Below are 24,779 nucleotides of genomic sequence, written 5' to 3'. Positions count from 1 at the left end.
ACCTTTTCCACTTAGAGCAATGCAATTAAAAAAGCTATAAATAAACATTGGAACATGATTTCAGAAGACCTGGGCAGTAATAGCCTACCCCTGCATTCCTTTAAGAAGGCCAAAAACATTTGCGATCATGTAGTATGTTCATTTTTGGATACTACGTCTACATCTACCCTTACTTCGCTTTGGAACCTCCCACCCATTGTGGGGCATTACAAATGTAGCAACTGTAAAGCCTGTCCATCAGCTATTCAAACAAAGGAATTTCACTTCAAGCACCACCGCATACAATTAAAATCACATACCAACTGCAACACCACGGATGTGGTTTATTGCATAATCTGACCGTGTGATTTAATCTATGTCGGTCAAACGCAACAGCGTGCCAAAATGCGCTTTTTGCAACATTGTAGTCGTATCAGGTGTAAAGTGATTGGGGCTCCGATGGTTGAGCAATGTATAAAAGAAAACCATCTACCTGAAAGTCTTAAGTGGATTGTACTTGAACATGTGAAACTGGGTCCCAGGGGGGGCAATATAGCTCCCATCCTGAATATCAGAGAACTCAAGTGGATAGACTCCTTTGATTCTGTACAAAATGGTCTAAATGAGTCTGAGAACAGCTTTGCACAACTTGCTATTCTGTAACCTTTTCTCTTTGACTATTCTCTGGCCTCTGCCATTACTACCAGATGCAAGAATGATGTGTGTCTTACCAATGTGTTGGGTAGGTACACACACATATGTTGAATTAATCACATTTGTATACAACCTGGTTCTTACTACTCCAAAGTAGTCCAGCATAAATGAGTTAATTTGTAAAGGTTTTTCATTACCACTATTAAACATCTGCTACTACTGTCAAATGTACATGTCGTGTGTTTTACCACCATGTTGGGTAGGTACACGCACTTGTGCCTAATTGACCGCATTCTTCTAGTAGGTGTAGGTCTCAAGACCCCAAATTTGTCCGGTATTAGCAACAATTCTTTAATGTTTTCACTACTGGTAAACACCTGCCACTACTGCTATACACACATATTCTTATGTCTTTTGTTTATCCAACTTGTTGGGTAGTTACAGGCACATAATTTTGACTGATCGTATTGGCGCTCATTTGATTATCCTAATTAGCAGTTTTTTCCAAAAAAGCTGAAAACCATGTGGTGCATATCGCACTCTCTATGGTGCGGTATCTGTGAGGTAATCACAGTTTTTCTATTCATTCACACAGACTCCTTCGTGATGATACGGTGTTGTTGTTGTTTTTTGGTTACCTGGCAACTGAATTAGCCTGTAGCGCTAAAGTCCCTGAGTCTTTCCTCACTTTTCATCCTACGCGCTATAAGCGTGACCATGCCCCCTCCTCTCCCGACTTCCTGGTTACGGAAGATGCGAGCATTGACTGCATTCAGACCCTGCAGCGCGACATCCATTGCTCTTAACAAATTGAATAGGTGAGTCTTAAATGTGCGTTTTCCTTGTACTTTGAGACCCTTTCAATTTTAATCAATCCGATGGTCACCAGATGTAAAACTCAAGCCCTCTCCTTTTACTCCCACATACGGATATCCGAAGCCATTTACTTTTCGGCCATCGATCCCCGAGGAACGAGGTAAATCACTGTTGGTGCCTTGGCTCGTGGTGTGTTTCTTTTTGCAATAATTTAATTGAATTGTACCCTAACTGTATCCCGTTTGGGCCCCCGAGATCGATTGGAATTGACCAAGCAGTCTCTGGCACGCCCGTCAACATGTTCACCCCTAAGGTATTTCCTTTACAGTAACTTTCATCACACTATGGATTTAGATATCCTATACCTGTTCCTAATCCAGCGGATGTTTCCTAATAATGTCATGACAACCTCATTGGTTCAATAGTCCTCGCCTGGTGTATGTGTTTTTAATGATTTGGCCAAGTGGGATTATCCTACTATGGCTAGTTAGGGATCTTTAGGAAGACCCGTGACCCTGATCAGTTTCTTACTATTTTTACCCTAGGAGGTCAGCCCACCGCCCCCCAGTCCTGAAGAAGACCCGCGCTGTAAAGGCAATAATACTAACATGTTCTAGAGTCGAAACGTAGACTACATCCATTTAACTCACCAACTCCTATCACCAGCAGGATTTGCACAGCTTTTATAGGAGTTTGGTTTTACGAAAATTGCAGTGACTTGCTGATCTTTCAAGTGGCCCGATCTAGGGGGACCATTTCAGGATTGTATATATGAATATTGAACATTAGATCTATGTGTCTTATAAATGAATACTGTGTTTAATCTTCACCTATTTTCACTGAACTCCCTCACAGCACCTCCCCCCTCCATCTTTTTTCCTATGTGATCAAAAATATTTTTGCAAAAGTATAATAATTTGTCTTTGATACATATCGTATAACCTATGATAAGGTTTATATAAGTGCTTTGTGAATTAAAACATCGTACTTTTGGATTTGTTTCTCCTTCTCATCTATGCTAAGTTTTTCTTCTATTATATATATCTTATCTCTGTAAGTCCGGGACCCTTTGTCCATAACACTTATCTACCCAGGTCCCAGTGACTATATTTGGGTTCAACCCTGTTCAGTATAGCAAGGTTATGCAGGATGGCACACATTGCAATAATTTTACAGCAGATGATAGGGCGGTACTGCCGTGTGCCTCCAAGTTTGTGGAGGCAGCGGAATCTGCTTTTTAAGAGCCCAAATGTGCGCTTCACAACGTTGCGCATAGATCTATGTGCCACATTGAAGCTCCTCTCACTTGGGGAAGATGGGTTGAGATATGGAGTCAGGATAAATGCCCGCACAGCATTTGCGCTATCACCTGAGTGAGAGAGGAAGAGTCATTAATAACAGTCACCAACACATTCATCCAAGATATACATCAGGGTGTGTCACATTGATTTACCTAGCAGGTATCCTTCCCTGAATTCGCCCCCAGCCAGATATGTGTAGATCCCACTGTTCCTGAATATGTAGGAGTAATGGGTGCTCCCTGGAAATTTGGCTACGAAGTCGGTGATGATGTGGTCCGCATCACAAATTACCTTCACGTTGATGGAATGTGTTGATTTGCAGTTCCGATATATTGTCACACTTCAGAACAGATTGACCCACCTGTAGTTCCAGACACGGCAGGAGCGATGCAGATGCTGGATTCACCCCTCCCTAGGGACGGTACTCCAAGTGAGTGATTCAAACAATACACCACCCGGGTTACCCCACCCAGGGAAGGGGAAAAATGGAGAAATAAAAATATAAAGGACTGGCAACCAGAAATCATCTACAGCACAGAAGGACAGAGGAACCCTCACATCGGGGCTATGATCTGTGAACCTGCAGAAATACACAAGAAACACTGTAAGTACTCCTTCCCCCCTTTCCCTAGTCTTGACATATACTTATGTGAAGTCTAAAGAAAACACTCACTGATAGAAGCTGCCACAATCTCCCATTAAACCAGGTGTATCAAAAATAAAGGAACAAAAATTGGACAAAAATAGTACTTCATAGTTTGTAGATGGATTGTCTAACAGACAGCCAAAAATTAAACGTAGAGGGCAAAGACCCTTTCCACTACTGATACTTCTAGTGAAGAGAAATACCTTGATAGGTCCAGTGTCTGTCCTTGATGCAATCACTTGCCTCAGTAATGTTCAACAAGGTAGAAATCCTGAACTGACTCACAGCCTGTAGGTCCACCCTTACTGCAGGGTTAAGGCTTCACAAAAAGAAACACAAACCAGGAACCGTTGAATAAGGGAAAAGTCACGGCTCCCACGATAACCAACAAGAAATCCAAAAGCGTGCGGAACCGCTTTCAGCGCGGCTCGCACAGAGCGAATTTTCCTGCTACTGACGGCACCACAAGTCAAAGGTGAGAAGCGCCGCGTACCGCTGCAGGCGTCTCCTCTGCTCCCAGCGCGGCTCGCACAGCGCGAGTCTTCCTGCTTCTGCACCGCGCCACAGGTCAAGGGTGAGGAGCGCCGCGTACCTCGTCAGGCGTCTCCTTTGCTCTCAGCGCGGCTCACACAGCGCGAGTCAAACAATAAGGAAAGTCAGGGACAACGCCCAAGTAACAAGTTCTTGAATAACTCAAGCGGGAATCAAGGACACACAAACTATCTCTGATCTCGAAGAAGGCTAACACTCCAGGTGACAAGCCCCGAGTTAACAGGAAGTGCAGCACTTATAGGAAAGGGGAGGGGGAACCACTCACAGACACAGAGAACAGACACACCCGCAGGCATTCTGGGACATGAAGTCCAAGTAATCTCACCTAAACCGTGACATATATGTACTCTGTAGCTACAGGTGGGCAGATTGGTATGTGTGTCCCATCAATGCACCCTATTACATGTGGGAACTGTGCCTTTTGATAAAAATCCATCTTGATTTAATGCAGTTCTGCCTGTGTTCTGGGAAACCGTATGTAGTGGTGCATTCTTTGCATCATGGCATCTAGGAACGTGTTGAAAAAATGGGACAGGCAACTCTGTGACGCACCACCTGCCACAGCTATCACCCCCTGGTAACTAACTGATGGAAGTAGGTGCAGGCTACAAAGCACCTGGACATGTGGTGGTACAGCGTGCGCCCTTGGTGTCTGATGCTCCAGGAGTGGGTGCAGGTCCCGTATCAGGTCTAGGATGGTTTGGGGGTGAAGCTTGTACCTCTCATGGGTTTCAGCCTCAGTCAGTTGGAATAATGTAATGCGCAGTCTGTATACGCATTCCTCCCATCTCCAGATCCTCAGTCCTGCTGCTTGCATCCGAAGCCGCCTTGCAATGACAATAAGGGCCGCCATTGTGTTCATACTGTTACATTTTGGGGCTGTTTAAATGCAGTGCACCAGATTACCAACTGCTTTGAGTCAGTGGTAATTTGCAACTCCTAAATAACGAATATTCGAAAAATCGGTAATAGCGATTTTTGGTACATCGATTTGCGATTTATTTTAAGGATTTCTTATTTTGCGAATCGCAAATTAAGGAATCGCTAACTGTTTTCCCTTATTTTTAGAGATTCCTTATTTTGCGATAGCATTTGCCATTACCTACATTGTACATGGCTATTTACCGGTTGCTGAAATTCTGTGAATTCGGTATTTGGCCACCTACATCTGGCCCTTAGACCTTTAACATTTAAGAGAGTAATTTCACCATGGGGAGCCAAGCTTGTTCGTCATTATAATTAAGGCTCCCGATTTTCCTTTTAAACCCATTTTGCATATAAATACAGACAGAAAATTATCTTTACTTTGTCTGCATTTATTACTAGAAACTGAAAAATGCAAATAAATATGTTGAACTGTGCTGCTGTCTGCGAGGAGAAGGTAAGTCTGTTCACGTGCATGCGGAGAGAGGGCTTCTCGGATTTCAACTGAGCCCAGAACAAAAGTCGACGTAAAGGCCGACGTTAAGTATCCTGACTGGGAGCTATGAGGAGGACGGAGGAGGGTGCACATACCTAAAAGCAATTGAGGGCAAACAAATGCACACAGCTTATCACTTCACAGGTGCTCAAGAGAGGCATGCTTTCGAATTTGTTCAGTCCCTGGATACAAGATCTATGCATGACCTGTAGGAATGTCTGATGTGTTGGTCTGTCCCAGTATTTACACAAAAAACTATTTAAATACCATGATTTATATATATTTTTATAGCACTACTCATCCCCAATGCAGGGTGTCAGAGCGCTTTACATCACACATTATACATTGACAATAAATCCTATGTGTGTAAATCAATGTGTAAGATGTGTTACATAAGACAGTGACAAGAGACGATCTTTGCTTTGAAAACTTGCATGAACTACATGCACTGATGATGCCTGTGGGGGAAGAGTGAAAAGCAATGACTTTTAAAAACATCAGCTCAGGCTATCTGGAGGCTTACTGTTTGGGCTTAGGGAACATTTATGTAACTGACTTCAAGACGTTGCCTCTTTATTGTGTTGTTCCATTAGCAGTCGTGCCTCCAAAGAGCTGCACTTGGGCAAGTCAGAGAACCCTGAACAGTGTTTGATAGAATGCAGGCTTAATCTGTAGCTACTTGTGAAATTGGGTGTGTCGTAACTGATGGATCAAGGTGGAAACAAAACTTTTTGTATACCCCTTGTTAAGTCAATTCTCCATAACAGTAACATGTATTAATCGTGTGGTTTTGAAATTAACCAACATAGAATAGAATGCACCTACCCAAATACATGTGGGATACTAAATTGCATGTAATGGCCAAGCGTAATTTAGTAATTTGTTATGCATCTCATCATAAAAGGTACACATTTGTCATAATCTAATCGGAAATTGCATGAATGTGCTTTCTGTCTGTTTATTTGTGGCATAAATCATGCAGATTGGTAAGTAAATTCACGCATATGTGTTCCTTAAAGCTAGGTAAACACTAACTGGGATACTATTAGAAGGGGGAGGTAAACAGAAGGGCTTTAACTCTCAAATTTATGTTTATTTGTGTTTGTTTCTATAATAGTTCCCAAATTGAGGCATATGTAGCCTAAGAAAATGGAAGCTGACTGTGACTCTGAGGTGGCGATCTAAGTGCGCATGCGCTAAGAAGAAGAGCGAACTGTCTGTTCCTGTGTAGAATGGGTCAAGGGCAGTGTGGCCTGGCTCTTGGAACAGAGGCCAACTTTTTCGAATGTCAGCATTTTGAACGTGGGAATATGGCATTGAATAACGAAATAAAGGACACAAAGGAAGAAGCATGATATGAACAATGGGTTTACTATTTTTTTTCTATTATAACGATGACTCTGCAGAAATTGAACAGTAAGGAGATGAGGTGATGCTCATCCACCCCTTAATTGACCAATCATGGACACTAGATAGATAAGTTAGTAAAAAAGGGTATTAAAGAGGACATTTGGGACAATGAAATTAGCTTGCTTTTCGATCTGATCTTTGCACCCCGAGATGCTGTCGGACTGCGCAATTTTTCTATGGCGCAAGGACTTTGACATTTTTCTGAACTTTAACTTTTGAATGGTTGCGGAGTCTTATGTGAGGGGAACATCAAGAGAGATAGAGAGGTGTTCTTTGGGAACTATTCTGTCATGCTGATGTCGGCGTTTCTACATTTTGGTAGTATTAATTTTTCTTATTTTCTGAACTGTCATGCTAATAAATGAATGTTTTGAATTTTAAAACTTTTTGTTCAGGTTATTAATGCATAATTGAATTTTTCCTTTGAAATAAACATAGAGGTTATGCTAGGAGATTTTATCTCTAAATAAAAATTTAATAAATGGAGAATTAAGCAGGTCTTGTTATCCTTTAGTTAACTTTTACTAGCAGATCCATTGACTAATAATGGTAAGGTGTTTAACTGTTTTTGTTTAAATCAAAACCATGATATTAAAATTAAACTGCAGATGTAAATAATGTATAAAATTGTAGTTCTAGACACTCTGCTATAATCCAGCAGCTTTCCTTTGGTCTTCACTGAATCCTCGGAGCAGAGTAAATGTGTTTATGAGTGACTTACAGTGTTATGGGCCCACTGATGAGTAAATTGTGAATAGCTCCCTGGGTTAAGGTGATGGTTTATAGAAAATTTCTGGAGCCGTTCTGCATCAGTATTACTTGGTAGCAGAGCATAGGTTGCTATAGGTTGACTAGGATATATGATGTGTAGAGTAGAGTATATAGAATTTTGATGTACAGAATTCATGACTAACATCTGTTGAGTTCGTATTACGTTATATGTAGTCTGAAAAAGGCTTCTGGAAAGTATGGGAAGCTGCTCACTCTGTCTGCAGGCAGAGGAAGTGTGGCAAGTGAAGTCACACATCACATAGTCTGTTTCAAAGTGGTGACATCGTCGTATATTACAAGTTTAGGGACCTTTACATGTAAAAGTGGTGAATGTATAGCGAGGGCAACCTGTGAAATCTTGGGTCTGAGCATAGGGATCATTGCGTATTCTGGCTAAAACTCTACCCGGAGATAGTAATAAAGTTTAACCTGAGCTTGAGAGAAGGGTAAGGTAGAGGGAAGTGCTACTTTATCTGCACAAGTAAAATTCGGTGGTAGAGAAGAGGTAAGCGCTGTCTACTAGAAATATAGAATACTTGTGTGATTGAGGAAACTATCACTTTGGTTTTAGCGAAACAGACTAATGGAGTTGTCTTATGTAGTTACGAACTGATTTTTCTGTATAACAGTGTAAATACAGTGTGCCGATAACATTTGTAAAGGAGGGGTCAGCCGAAGCTGCAGAAGCCGGAGCAGGGCTCACGTCAAAAGTGTCGCGCTAGTTTTAGTCCAAGTGACCAAGACAGAGTAAGGGCTGATTGGTACATTAGTAAAAGCAGCAAAGTAATTGGTTGAGCACTACTGAAACGTATCTTGTTCTAATTGGTGCTTTAGTGTGAACCGCGCTGTGATAGGCTGGGGTTACGAAGCAGTTTATGGAAGAGTGCGCGATCTTTTGAAAGACAGGAAATTAATAGAAAAATTGAATTTTACTATGGAACGGATAGAGAAAAATCTTCATGGTTCCAAAAACTGAAAAATGTGTTTAAAAATGATAAACTAATTGAAACGAGAGAGGGAAAATTAATTCCTCTGCCTAAAACTCCTGCATCATACATGATGACAAAATATGGCTACCATACATGTATGTGGTTAGAAAATTGGGCACGGTTTACCAAAAATTATGGTGCATTAGCTTTTCCAAAAGTAGGATCTTTCAGTCTTGCAGTATTGAGAAATTTGAGAGAAAAGATGATGAAGCTTGAACGAAGACCTAGACCGACTCAGTTTGAAGCTTTAGCTGAGTGGGGAGATGAAATGCATGATTTAGAGCAAGAAAGGTTTGGAGTTTAGATGGGACCAAAGAATAGATGTCGTGGATTTTGGAGAGAAACACATGAGAGTAGAATGCGGAGATTGAGAAATGCTAACATGTGTGATGGAATGTATAAGGTCAGATTGGTTGCTAAGGGGATAGGACGGAAATGTACAGAAAAGAGAAATAATGTAGAGATAGGAAGGAGAAGTTATGAGGATTGTGAATCTGAGGATGCAGTGCTGGAGGAGATCCTAAATAGGAGCCTACCACCATATCAACCAAACTCTATGGGTACAACCCCAAATGCTCCACAGTTAGAGGATAGACTTGCAGAAACTCCAAAACAATTTTCAAATTTTAGAGATCTTCCGGAAGAAGTAGAAATGAGATATGATTCTGATGTTCCATTAATAGGAACAAGATTTACTGGGACACCAAAACAAAGTGATGAAACAAGGAAAAATGAGAATAGAGTAGAACAACAAATTAAAGCACAAAAGAGTACTTCTGAATATATACGTTCAACAAATGAATTGGCAGAAAAGATACAAGAACTTACTAAAAATATAGAAGCTGTAACTGTTCCAGTAACAATAGGTCCTGTAATTTCAGTGTTTGGGAATCAAAAGATAAAAGAACCATCTTTAACTATCCCTTTAAATCAGAGTTTACAATAAGTAAAGGAAAAGGTTTACCCAGACTTGTCAGAAATTAAACGTACTAATCAAATGACGCCTCCTGATTTAACTTTTAATCAGAGTCTTTCGTATAAATTCCCAACAGGAGCAGAGTCTGATTCTATGACTCCTGAGAAAAGTGTAGAGAAAATCGATTTGACACAAACTCCAGTAGGACCGTCAGAGCAGGAATTAAGTGATTGGATTAAAACTCTAAAATGAAAAGAAAATGAACCAAAAACATTAGATGCGGCTGGACTGAAAATTGATATGGAAGAACTAATAATTGGAACGATTGGGACTAAGCATGGGCGAATTTTGCGAATTCGCAATTTGCGAATTTGCGAATGCGCGATCCGCAAAATCCTCAAATTTGTGGATTCACGGATTTTGCGGATTGTGTGGGTAAAGGGCAGGCCGGGTGGGAAAACGGTGCACATCGCTAGTGTGAGGGGCAAGGCCAAACGGGCAAGGCTTACATGCGAGTTACATGCCTCTTGTGTGTATAAAAGGACACGCACGGATCAGAGAAGCTCGTGGTCACAGGAACTGCACAGGGATTGAGCTCGTGAAAGTCAATAATGCAAAGGCCTCCATCAAGCATCATAGGTAATTTCCGACGATAGATATGGGGAGAACGCACAACTGCCCAGCCTCGAAAAAACTCACATTTATGGGCTGCTGTAACTATTTTAGGATGTCACCGGCAAGCTGCCAGCCCCATCCTAAAATAGTTACTAAATTAGCTTCATCAGGAAGCACTAATAGATAAAATAAAGCAGGTGCTCGAGCACCTGCTTTATTTTATCTATTAGTGCTTCCTGTTGAAGCTAACTTAGTAACTATTTTAGGATGGCGCTGGCAGCTTGCCGGCGCCATCCTAACATAGTTAAAAGTTCAACAGGCTTGAACTTTTGCCCCCCGGATTTTTAGTAAATTCGCGGGAGTTCGCGGATTTACCGAAAATCCGCGAAATCCGCGAGCGGAACGGATTTCCCGCACATGCCTAATTGGGACAGATAGATTGAAAAGTTATCAAGATGATGAATTGATGTTTATGTGTAAGAGTATTACATGGAAAACCAAAAACATACATGATCAATTTGAAGGGTTAGCAAGTGAAATGGATGTAGATTTTTCAAAATTTAAAGCGATGCAGAAACCTTATAGAGTGGATTTTACCGAAAAAGATATAGAAAATATGAAAACAGCAGGAAGAATTACCCAAATAAAAGAATTGATTGTGTTGTTGAGAAAATGGGGAGACATTGATAAGTGGAAAATGATTTGGACAAAGAAAAGAGAGGAAACAGTGATAAATCCACATTAGCGTTCCCAGTAAGAGAAAAAGAAGAAGTGGTTAATGAATTTCATACGAGATAAATACCGGGAGGAGGATATGTACATGTACCTTGAAGCAGACAGGACATTTTATCATTTACAAATGACTTTCCCAGATTGAGAGAGAAACTAGTAGAATGGTATAGGCAAGTAGATCGATTTGTAAAAGTTTCAAAAGTCTTGTGGGAAGATTTGGATGGATTATTTGACATAGTAGTACCAGCAGATCTATGGTCGGAGTGTAAGATTACTGTAGACTGGCCAAAATCTGAATATCCACGAGATAAAGTGACAGGTGCTCCTGGACCTGAAGTAATGTGAAAATATGAACAATTGATAGTGTTTCTGAAAACAAAATCCCACCAAAAGAGACAGATTGGGTAAAATAGACAGGACAATACAAGAAGCAAAAGAATCAGTTCATGCATTTTACTGACTGTTATTTGTGATTAAACAATACAGTGGGTATGAGGAACTGAATGAAAAATATATGAGTCATTTTGTATATCGTTTTGTGTTTGGATTAAGGCCAGAAATAGGAGATATGATTAAGCATAATTTGATGGGGTGGCAATCATGCTCAGTAGACAAGGTTTTGAGACATGCAAAATACTGTAGTGATGAAATTGAAGTAAAACTAAGGAAACTTAAAGAGAAAGCAATTGGGCACAAGTGAAAGTTGCAGAACATCAGGTAGCTCAATTAGAGAATAAAACTACAGAAGGAAACCAGAATAGAGTGAAGGGAGTTTTCAGTAAGCCAAAATTAACAGGAAATATAGAAGAATTAAAGAAGAAATATCCATGTCATAATTGCGGCAGGATGGGGCATTGGAGAAAAGAGTGTAAGTATCCACAAGAGTTAATTCAGACAATACATCATTGAATCCGCAGGTGCAGAATGAGGTAATTCAACAGCCATCACCACAGCAACAGGTAATTCATCCACAGTTTAGAACTGAAATTCTTTAGTCAGCGCACAGGCTTTTAAATTATCAATTTGTGCTGGTGGAGCATGCTCCAGTGGTATCACTCTCTCCCTCTTAGAGTGTTAGGCTTACGAAGATTTGAAGCATCCTCTGTGTAGAGGATGACCTTCTGGGCACAGCTTATAGGTTCTCTATAAGGCGTTCAAAGTTTGTCCTGATATTAAAACCAAACAAGGTGCTCTTTTCAAAGTGTTTATTTAGTTGAAGGTAATTGTTGTCATTAGCTTCAAGATTAATTTCTTTTCATAATTATTTTCATGTTAGTTCATGTTTCACAATTTTTTGCAATGTTCCCAATGCATTTCGTGCACGGAGTGCACTTCGTCAGGGGAATCTAAACATCAAAGATTAAATAATCTCAGTATAAGGAAAACTTCCTACAATACATGTAGGTAAACATATTTACATCATCCATAACATATGTAACGTCAAATAAAACGAGCATACTCTCTAGTATTGTTACTAACATGCGAGATCTATTTAGAATTAAGGTATACATAAAATAGTGGCTAAATGGCTAAAAAAGTTTGAAATTGTGAATAGCTTCACCCATGTGTTGTATTCTAAACGTCGATCTAACTCTCCTAGGTGTATAGCGTAAATTCAAATATCCGAAAAAAGTGAATGAAAAAAGCCCATCAATTCGTGTTGGTCAGAGTTGAAGAAAGTGTGCGCTAAGGTCTTTTCGGTAGAGAAACAGGTGAAACGCGTGCTCGTGAGGAATCTTTTACTTACTGGTCATGCAAAAGTGGAGTCGAATTATTCCGTGCTCATGCTGTGTTCAGAATGCGAACCGGCGGTTCAGTCGAAGTGAATGTGTTTGGAAGTAAAAATAGGACTGGTAATGAGCACTCAGAGTGCTTGCCATCTTGGAGTGGTGATGATAGTGCTTAGCAGTGAAAGTAGAGATAGATAAAGGATAAGTGATCATTCCTATTGGGTGCCATATTAAAGTGAATAAAAGTTGAAAAACGTGTATAATAGAAGAATCATGAAGGGGTGATTGAAAAGTTAAACCACAGTGCAAAAAATCGACATGTCCTAGGTAAATAACCCTGTATTGGATATACTTCGTCTGTGGAAATCAACAAAGGTCAACACAAAAATAACGATATGCAGTTGTGAGTTCAATACTACATCAATGAAAAGGGTTAACTGAAAATAGTTATTATAATGTGATTGCGCCTAAAGCCATACAGTCTGTTTGTCAAATTATAAGTAGCACGAGAATTCTACTCGGTCATTGAGCCCATTTGGTTTCATTGCATTCAGAAAATATATCCAATGATTTTCTCGTTGTAACAGTGTTCGATTCATATCTCTGCCCGGGATTTTATCAATAGTTTCCAATATTGCAAACTTTAGTTGGCTAATGTTGTGGTGTCTTTCATTGAAGTGAGTGGCAACACTGGATCTCAAGTTGTTAGTTCTGATATTGCTCTTGTGTTCAGATACTCACACTTAATTTTCCTGATTGTTTTTCCCACATATATGAGTCTGCATGGACATTTCAGATAGCAAATAACATTTTGAGTATCACAAGTTGCTGTGGTCTTTAGTTTGATTGGAGTCCCTCTCATTGGGTGTGTCATAGTATCACCCTTTATTATGTTATTGAAACAACTGCAATTATAGCAAGGTATTGTCCCCTTATGCTTAGGTGTCTCAATGTCTCCAGTGTGCTTTAGAATGTCTTGTATGTTTTTACTTCGAGTATATCCAAATGTGGGTTGTTGAGCAATGAATTTTTGAAAATCTGGTTCATTAGTGAGCAGTGGCCAGTGTTTTCTTATAATTTTTTTGTATTGATGGCTCATGGTGGAAAATTTGGATACTATCACTGTTTTAGATGATTCATTTTTAGTTGTTGGTTGCAGAAGATCGTTTCTGGTCTTGGTGATACATTTTTCTAATGCTTTGTCCAGGATTGGTTTCGGATACTCTCTTTCATCAAACCTTGTGATCATATTTTTCAATTGTACTTCCAATTCTTGTTCTTCAGATACTATTCTTTTTACTCTGTATAGTTGCGATGTTGGAAGATTGTTCTTGAGTGATGTTTGGTGGAAGCTTCTGTAGTGGAGGAGATTGTTTCGATCTGTTGTTTTTTTGTATAGGGTAGTCTCAATCTTGTCTCCTTAGCTTGTGAGTTGAACATCCAGATATGCTATAGTTTTATTGTCTATGGTGTGTGTGAATTGGATACGATCATTTATCTCATACGATCATTTATCTCATTCAGTTGATTCACTTATGTGAGCAGATCTTGTAGTGTCCCTTGCCAGAGTACAAAAATATCGTCAATAAATCTGAAGAATACTCGGGCGTGTTTTTTCCAGGAATCCTGATTCAAAATGTACTTTTTCTCAAAAATGTTCATGAAACTGTTCGCATATGCTGGGGCAGCACAATTGCCCATCAAAGTTCCTGTAAGTTGCAAAAAGTATTCATTCTCCCATCTGAAATAGCTTTGGTATAAGGTGAAGGTAAGTAGTTCCATTAAGAATATCTGAAAGTTCTGTTCAAGGTTTGATGACATGAGAATCTCCTCTATGGCTTCTAATCCTAAGTTGTGCGGTATTGAAGTGTAGAGGGACTTGACGTCAATGGTACACATCCAGGTCTCTTGATCCTTCGGTAGTTGAATAGTGGATATTTTGTTAATGAAATCTGTTGTGTCTTTGATATATGTATTCATCTCTGTGATGAACAGTTGTAGATGAGTGTCTAGAAATTTGCCAATTGGTTTGTGTAAACTGCCTTTAGTTGATACAATGGGTCGAAATGGTGGGTCAGTAGGGTGTTAATGCATTTTTGGCAACATGTAGATGACCGGTGTTTTGGGATTGTCCTGTGTGAGATTATTTTTGGTTCTGTTGGTAATGATACCTTCATCCTGGGCTTTCTGTAAAATTTGTTTCAATTGTTCTTGATATTCATGAGTGGGGTCTTGTCCCAACTTCATGTAGGTCTCTTCGTCATATATGTGTTGTTGAACTTTTGCTCTGTAGAATGTAAAGTTCATGACAACCAGGGCTCCCCCTTTGTCTGCGTGTTGGCATTTGATATTAGGATTTTTCCCTACATTTTTAAGGGTGTTCCATTCTTTTTTAGACATGTTTTGCAATTTGCCTTGTTGTTTGAAGTTTAGTTTGTTGATGTCATTCTGCACTATTTTCTCAAATTTGTCAAGAGTCTTATGGCTGATAGGTGGTTGAAAAGTGCTCCGAGGTCTTTGATCCCTCAGTTGGTCATCTGGTTCTTTGGCACGTAATGATAAAACATTCTCAAAATAGTTTCTTTAGCGGAGGTTTCGCATCAACTTAAATAAACTTACATCCAATTCTAATTTGTCAGTGTGATAAGTTGGAACAAAAGATGATCCTTTTTGCAAACAATTTAGTTCCATTTTATTCAGCTGGTAATCCCAAATATTAATTACTAATTGTTTTGTTTCTTCGGTTTGTTCCTGCGATTCAGTTGGACTGACTGTTTGATGGGTGGAGTCGTGCTTTCTTTGTCTTTTTACCCTCCTGGGTCTGTGTTTGCTGGGGGGCCTGATTCTAAAAAAGGCTCAGTGATGTTGGTTGTTTGTCCTCTAGATGTCGAAGGTTGCTCATTGGGTTTATGTTGTGGTGGTTAATTTTGACGTCTTTTAGCATATATTTCGGCCCACGTGTAGACCTCGCCCATTTTGTAGTCTATGGTATCTTGCCTATATTTCTAATCTAATCCTACTCATAATCGAGGAGTTATCTAGAGTTTTAGAAGATCTACAAAAAGACATAGCCATCATCAAAACAGAATTAGAAGAAATGACACCTAAAGAGGATTGGAAAAAAAACTTTAGAGGACATTCAAAGCCAACTAGAGAGATACACGGAAGATATTAACAAACGTAAAATTCGTAAATATAGGCGAGATACCATAGACTACAAAATGGGCGAGGTCTACACGTGGGCCGAAATATATGCTAAAAGACGTCAAAATCAACCACCACAATCCAATACAGAAACTTCTTCATCAGAATGTAAATGATGTAAATCTGTTTACCTACATGTATTGTAGGAAGTTTTCCTCATACTGAGATTATTTAATCTTTGATGTTTAGATTCCCCTGACGAAGTGCACTCCGTGCACGAAATGCATTGGGAACATTGCAAAAAATTGTGGAACATGAACTACCATGAAAATAATGATGAAAAGAAATTAATCTTGAAGCTAATGACAACAATTACCTTCAACTAAATAAACACTTTGAAAAGTGCACCTTGTTTGGTTTTAATATCAGAACAAACTTTGAACGCCTTATAGCGAACCTATAAGCTGTGGCCAGAGGGTCATCCTCTACACAGAGGATGCTTCAAATCTAAATAATCCACAGTGTCAGGTGCCACAACCTCCACTTCCTCACAGTGTAAGCCTACAGAGATACAGTACGGATCACTAAATTATTATCGACGGACAATATATTGAGTGGCTAAAATATCGTTGACAAATTATCGACAGCAATAATATCGAGTTTCTATACTTATTTAACAAACTACTAAGATATCGATGTAAAAAATATTGAGTCAAAAAAGTATCGACATCACTAATATAGACAACCAATATATCGACTACAAATATATTGTTTTTCAACTAAATAAACCTAACACTACAAAAATATCGACAGCAAATATATGGACAACAAAAATATCGTCTTTTGATGATTATCGATTTAGGATTATAAACATTAAACATGTAAAATACAATATAAATCTTCTTGTAAAATACATTACGCATTCCAAAATAAATATAACATGTTACATAACATTTTTAAAGACATTTAAATGTGTTATCATTTTTCTAACATATCATGAAAACATTGCAATTAATATATAAATATTTCTAAATCAATCTACATATATTATCACATTATTATTACATATATTTAAAATAAATTAAATAACTAACCAGCTTTAATGCAGAACTCTTCACAGATCATCACCATTCCCACATCAACAAACAAACCAATTAATTGTAAACAAATTAAAACTAGCCAATAAAATGCTCCATTTCTTAAAACATCCAATAAAATGAGAGAACACAAAAAATACACACTATAAAATGAGTACATGCCTACAACCATTTGTTGCTGCTAACTCTATAGAAATAAGAAGGCAACACTTTGTCCAAGTGGTTCCTGATGAATCTACATTCCAAACCAAGATTGCTACCAAATTAATCAAGTAAGTTAAACTTTATTTTTATAATACAAAAGTACTAGGCTAAAAATTTAACTATATCTCCTAACTGTTTAAATAACATTTATTTCTCTCATTCTACATTTCTTATATAGACATCTCCTAAACACATCAAATAACCTGCTCCTATTTCTTTACCAGTAATTACTGATTGTAAGTATATGTACATGTTTTCTAATACGGTATGCAGCGTTTAGAACGCATGCATTACAACGGAATACCTTTACAACGCGGTCGTAACAACGAAAGTTGTTACCATGCATTGCACTGGGGGGCGCTCAAGGATAGTAAATGATTTAATTTACTATCCCAACACATTCCCTACTATCCACGGGGAATGGTGTTGGAATAGTAAATTAAATTGTTCAATTTTGCGCCCCCCCAGCGCAATGCGTGGTAACAACTTTCGTTGTTACGAACGCGTTGTAAAGGTACGTGTTGTAAATGTATGCGTTCTAACGTCATACATCCTCTAATACACCAACTGCTGTTATTGAAAACTATTTTGTTATGTCCATTCATTTTTTACTCTATCTTCTTAACAGAAAATCAGAAAACATCCTAATTCTACTCAACTAAATTTAAAGACTACACAAGTTTAACAAGTAAGTATATGTGTTAATTCCTAAAAAGCCCTAAAATGCTAAAGCTATCTTCTAAACACCATTTAATGTTTATTCTATCTTCTCTACAGACATTCAGAATACATCCTACATCTACTCTACCTAAAGCAAACACTACACAATTTAAACAAGTAAGTATATGTATTTTTGTCCTCAAAGTCCCTAAAATTATAAATCTATTTACTAATAAGCATTTCTTTTTTATTGTATCTTCTCTACAGATATTCACATTACATCCTTCATCTACTCCACCAAAGACAAACACTCAACAATTTAAACAAGTAAGTATATCTAATTATTTCCTAAAATACCCTAAAAAGCTAAATATAATACAGCTTTCTCCTACAAAAAATTCAAAACATTTTTTTAAAAACGCTTATAATGTTTTAATTTTCCTACCAACAGGAAAACAAGAAGAACATACAAGAAATAAATTGTAAACACAGTTTCTGCATTTCTCAAAACAAGATTTACCAACTGTAAGTATAAATAGTGAAATATAAATATGTAAAACAAAAACAAAATTATTTAACATTTAAATATGTATCTTTCTAATCTTTCCTAGAGCAAGTAATACAAAATGACTGAAGGTGCAGAATTTGTACTGTCACAGAAAAATAAATTGTTGTTATGTTATATGGGGTATGTTTATAATCAAGAAAGACAAACAGGAAGAAAAGTATTCTGGAAATGTACCAAATACTATTCAAACAAATGCTATGGTAGGGCTACTACTGAAGAGACACATGTATTATTTACCAGGGAACACAATCACCCCCCCCCCCCCCAATGTCACTGAGATAGAGAAAAGGGATGCTTTGGAAAGTATAAAAACAGCTAGCACACAGAGTGACAAACCTACCACACAAATCCTAAAAGAAGAACTATTAAAAATTCCAGCCCATGCTTCAGGGCAGCTACCCTCAATTGACTCCCTTAAACGCACAATAGCACGCACAACAAGACTAACTACCACAACACAACCTAACCCTACAACCTTTGAAGAAATTGTAATTTCCCCAGAAATGAGCTTAACACACAGTAATTAAAAATGTGTATTTTTTGACAATGAAAGCCCCACCAACAGAATTATAATGTTTGCAACTGCTACAAATTTAAGGTAAATACAACAATGCGAACAATGGATGATGGATGGGACTTTTAAACCATGTCCCAAACCATTTTATCAGCTATATGCCATACATGGATTATACCATCACTACAATATCCCTTTTATTTACTGTTTGTTACCTAACAAACAACAAAATACATATACTGAAATATTAAATGTAATCAAAAATGAAATCAATAATTATTTTCCCCAGACAATAATTATTGATTTCGAGCTAGCTATGATCAATAGCATTTTGAAAACATTTCCCCACACAGCAATCCAAGGTTGCTACTATCACTTCAATCAAAGTATTTGGAGACATCTCCAGAAATCCACCTTAAGCATTCAATACTCAACTGATAGCAACTTTGCATACCAAATAAAAAAACTTAATAGCACTAGCCTATGTTCCAGTTACTGATGTAGCGGAACACTATAACTTACTAATTGACAATGCATACTACAAAAAGTATGAAGAAAAACTGGCCCCACTACTAGACTATTTTGAGGATACTTGGGTGGGAAGGTTACATAGATCTGGGCACCGACGCCAACCAACATTCCACATACCTTGGTGGAATGTATATCTAAGTACATTAAACCAAGAGGCAAAAACTAATATCTGTGTTGAAGGATGGCACAATGCATTCCAAGCTACCACTAGCAGAGCCAAACCCACCTTCCAAAATCTATTAGAAGCTTTAAAAAAAGAACAAAGCTACCAAGAGCTAAGGATAGAACAATCTGTTACACAAATTGGACCTAAACTAACAAAACAAACCAAACAAATGTTCAGACTCCTGCAAAGCCAAGTGACACTATATCCTTCAACCAGAGGTCTAGAGTACCTATCACTAATAGCTAAAAGCCTTCTATAAAGTATCAGACCAAAATTAACAATAGCTTCTGATAATTACTTAAAAGGTAAATAAAATCCCCATTTTGAATGAATAAAAAATAATACATATTTGTTTAACATATTTATAACATTTTTAATAACATATTGTTGACAAATATGCAATATTTATAATAACATCAAACATGCCAATGACATTTAAATCGACATTTCCCACCCAAATAAAATAAATTATAAACACTTAGAATTTATGTAGCAGAAGAAGACGTCATCCAGCCACGTAAAATCCATACAAACCCTTACAATCCAGTACAAATTCAATTTTCGAAACGCTAAAAAACCCTAAAATAAATTAAATTGGTAAAAAACGCTCCAGGAAATCCCGATAAAACAAGTGTGGACACTTTTTAATTTAAAGTGATATACACACACCTTCTAAAAAATATCTAACGCATATTCTTCTCCCAATCCAATGCGACACCCTACAAAAACCCGAAAAATAGTAAAATATTATAAAATTCGCTCCAGGAAACGCAGACTAAACCAAGTGTGTTGAAATCATTTAAAATATGAACATACACACACTTATTTTTTTTTAAAACGCACTATGTTCTCCTAATCCATTCCAAACGAACAACCATAAAAATCCCGAAAAATAGTGAAAAAGAATAAAAATCGCTCCAGGAAATTACGAAAAAAGGAGAGAGATGTTAAAATAATACATTTATGAGTAATACACTCTTTTCTCCCCCCAAAAAACTGCATCCTTCCATGGAATTATACTGCGAAGTTCCGGAACCTGTAAAAAAGCCATACATAAAGTAACCCATCCACACAAACCCCCAAAGATTTCAAAATACACATTAAAATTAATGTAAAACATTTAAAAACACATATCCTAAGCATAAAATAACACTAGATCTCAAACATACACGACGCCTCAGTAACAACGAACTTTCACCTAAAACATACCAAAACCACGACTACATACACACAATAACACTACAAACTTCTAATATACCCTCAAGCACTACTACTCTGTAAGAAATATTAGTTAAAATTCACCTTACCTTTCTCAACGCGAAGCACCTCCCAACCACGAGCTTCTCCAGTCCTGAATGAAGCAAAATAACCTTACGCTGTAAAAAAGTAGTCCCCCTTAAACCATATTAGAACCGTAAACATACTAAATACAATGTTCTAATAAGAAATAAAATACATACCCACACTTAAAATTTCTAAGTAAATGTTGTAACACAAATTACAATTTAATTAGCTTAAATATCCTTTCTTAATTATTAAATAATATTTTTAGAATATTATTTAATATTAATATTACAAAAAATATATAAACATTGTAATAAATATATATTAAATATTTAATGTTAATGTTTATTTATTATTTAAAAAACATCTTTTATTGAAGTGAATGTAGATTTTTATTGTATTTGTAAATTAATAATATAAATAAATTATAAATATTATTTATTTGTATTATTAATATCATTTAAATATGTCAATGGAAAATAAATACAATTACAACTATAACATTGAGTTACTATTTGCAGAATGTATATTTTTTAATTTGTAAAAAATGTTATAATATGTAAACAATTGTAAATTAATTTTAATAATTAATATACAATATTAATTATTATTATTAATTATTCTAACCATGTATGTAAATAATACAAATGTAATCATAAACATTATATCCAACTAAGTCATTGTTTTACTATTTGATATAGTATTAGGAATAATGTTTTTTGCCAAAATATTTGTATACATATAACAATAATTAATGTTTATTTTTTGTTTATTAAGAACATTGTATTTAATATCTATCAAAGTATTTTACAGTGTTTTTTGTATTAAATCTTAAAAACATATATTTACTTTCTTATTAGTTTATAATAATTTATCTATCAAACAAGTATATTTAATAATATTAATATAAAATATATTAACATTATTAAATAAATATTTAACAGGCTGTTAAAAAATGTGATTATATTTTTTTATACATATTACTTATTGTTACCCAAATATAATTATGAAAATGTACATTTATAAATCAAAATAAATGTCATTCAGTACATCCTATTTTTCTAACTACTTATATTAAATGTAAATTTTTTCAAATATTGTACTGTACATGTTATAAATACTAGTTGACAATAAACATTTTAAAAACATCCATGTGTACTTATTTTATTAAGATTGACACAGTTATGTTAAAATTTCTGGGAGGGTGCTGGACACTGACCAATTATAATGTACTATTACAACTCCAGTCAGGCAAATATCAGGGAAGGGGCTGGACACTGACCAATTATAATTTACTATTCCAAATCCAGTCAGGCAAATAGCAGGGAAGATGCTGGACACTGGCCAATTATAATTTACTATTCCAACTCCAGTCAGGCAAATAACAGGGAAGGTGCTGGACACTGAACAATTATAATTTACTATTCCAACTCCAGTCCGGCAAATATCAGGGAAGATGCTGGACACTGAGCAATTATAATTTACTATTCCAACTCCAGTCAGGCAAATATCAGGGAAGGTGCTGGACACTGACCAATTATAATTTACTATTCCAACTCCAGTCAAGCAAATATCAGTGAAGGTGCTGGACACTGACCAATTATAAATTACTATTCCAACTCCAGCCAGGCAAATATCAGGGAAGGTGCTGGACACTGACCAATTATAATTTACTATTCCAACTCCAGTCAAACAAATATCAGGGAAGGTGCTGGACACTGAACAAATATAATTTACTATTCCAACTCCAGTCAGGCAAATATCAGGGAAGGTGCTGGACACTGACCAATTATAATTTACTATTCCAACTCCAGTCAAGCAAATATCAGGGAAGGTGCTGGACACTGACCAATTATAATTTACTATTCCAACTCCAGTCGGGCAAATATCAGGCAAGGTGCTGGACACTGACCAATTATAATTTACTATTCCAACTCCAGTCAGGCAAATATCAGGGAAGGTACTTGACACTGAACAATTATAATTTACTATTCAAACTCCAGTCAAACAAATATCAGGGAAGGTGCTGGACACTGAACAATTATAATTTACTATTCCAACTCCAGTCAGGCAAATATCAGGGAAGGTGCTGGACACTGACCAATTATAATTTACTATTCCAACTCCAGTCAAGCAAATATCAGGGAAGGTGCTGGACACTGACCAATTATAATTAACTATTCCAACTCCAATCAGGCAAATATCAGTGAAGGTGCTGGACACTGACCAATTATAATTTACTATTCCAACTCCAGTCAGTCATTAATTCTTTATTTCGGCAATTTGCCATAAAATATTGCACAATACATACATAAAAAATGCTTAAAAAAAGAGAACATGACAATTTTACTAATGTACAATCATTTAAAATTTGATACAATAAGTAGTATTAATAACAACACATGCCTGCATGGTTGGATGTGCTACCGATGGATCATGCAAGTAAATGGTAAAAAAAATTTTGTTACAGTTTTAGTCCTATTTTGCTCCTGGCAATATAAACAGAATGAAGGAATCTTCTGACACTAAAAACAATGATCTGGGAAGTATCGGACTTAATTATTCTATAAGCCAAATTACATAACCTAATTCCCAAAATGTTACACAAGGGTTTGATCCATTTTTTCCTGGCTTTAGAATACGCTTGGCAGAAAAACAATATGTGAACCTCATCCTCCTTGTAATTTTCTTCACACATTAGGCAATTTCCACTTGCTACATACGTTTTGTCTTTGTTTTTCCTAGACCAGTATTCCTTTATGTAGTTAGTCATAAGGTTTCCATACCTAAACTTCATAAATAGGGTCTTTGCAAGGGGGGGCTCAACTTCATCAAGGAACACCTCAAAAAAGGGTTCGTCCTTAAAAGTTACGAAGTTATTCACTAGAGTCCCACATCTGTTCCCATTGACTAATTGGTTATTTATAAAGGAGCAAAAAACATTTTTCACCATAATTTTTGTGTTGTGTGGTAGCCTTTCGGGATGCTCCCATAACTGTGGGAGACATAAGATGGAAAACCATGTTTTAATATGTTTGAGCCAAAGAATAGAGTTCAGTGAGTCTAAGCCAATTATTTCTTGTAACCCTTTCCTATAATCGTCCAATTCTGGTGTCAGCCACAATCTTACCCAGAACATTAGAGGCCTAAGAGTGGCGTAATGATCTGTCCTCTTAAAGTTCAGATCCAGTTGAAGAGGCACTAAAGGGGTACTTGTAGGAACCCTTACAATACTATGCATGAATTTATTATCCATGGTGGAAAAGATGTCCTTCGCCATCGGCCCCCAAATCTCAGCCCCATAGAGAACTTCAGGTTGGACTTTGAATTTAAAAAGTTCCATAACAGGTGTCACTGCCTTACTTGTACTTGTGTTGAACTTACTGATGATTGGTGTAATGTTCTGGGCAAAAATCACCTTACTTTTCTGAATTTGGGGTTTCCAGGTAAATTTGGAGTCTATCTCAATCCCCAAATAAGAAAAGTGGTCAACTAATTCCAAATCCTGACCATCTAAAGTTAAGCACCCTTTATCCGGCCTACATGGATTTAGGGCCATGCACTTTGTTTTATTTACATTAATTTCCAGCCCTTTCTTGTCACAGTATTCACTAAAGGAGTTAAGTAGCGCCTGTAGACCTTTCTTAGTTTGCGAAATCAAGATGGTATCATCCGCGAAAAGTAACGCAGGCACCCTTTCTCCATTAAGTTGAGGCGAATCATTCGTGCAGCCCTCCAGATGAGCAGGAATATCATTCACAAAAAGTGAAAATAAAGTTGGGGCCAAGACACATCCTTGACGAACGCCACGCTCTATTGGTATATTTTGGGTCAGTTCACCATTAGGACCCAATCTCACTTTAGCGAAATTCCTGGCGTGCAGCTCAATTATTTGAGCCAGAAGACATCCTGGCATCCCAGCCTCATCAAGGGACCTCCAAAGGAGATCCTGTGGCACTAAATCAAATGTCGCTCTCAAATCAACGAAAGCGACATATACATGCCCTTTCCTGATTAAAACGTATTTCCAATAAAGGCAGCAAAACCTAAAAACCTGGTCGATGGTAATGACCTTACTCC

General features: G+C 37.1%; 1 long non-coding RNA gene across 1 annotated transcript; it reads left to right on the top strand.

Moving 5' to 3' along the window:
• Window positions 1-1,331: 1,331 nt before the first annotated feature.
• Window positions 1,332-7,161, top strand: LOC147668341 (uncharacterized). Its single transcript, XR_015304126.1, has 2 exons — window positions 1,332-1,451; window positions 6,486-7,161. It is a non-coding gene; the product is annotated as an uncharacterized LOC147668341 (long non-coding RNA).
• Window positions 7,162-24,779: the final 17,618 nt, after the last annotated feature.

Source organism: Lissotriton vulgaris, unplaced genomic scaffold, assembly GCF_964263255.1.
Source record: "Lissotriton vulgaris unplaced genomic scaffold, aLisVul1.2 SCAFFOLD_3126, whole genome shotgun sequence".
In the NCBI taxonomy this organism is placed as follows: Eukaryota; Metazoa; Chordata; class Amphibia; order Caudata; family Salamandridae; genus Lissotriton; species Lissotriton vulgaris.
Note: the sequence above shows the minus strand (reverse complement) of the source record. Positions and strands in the feature narration are given on the sequence as shown.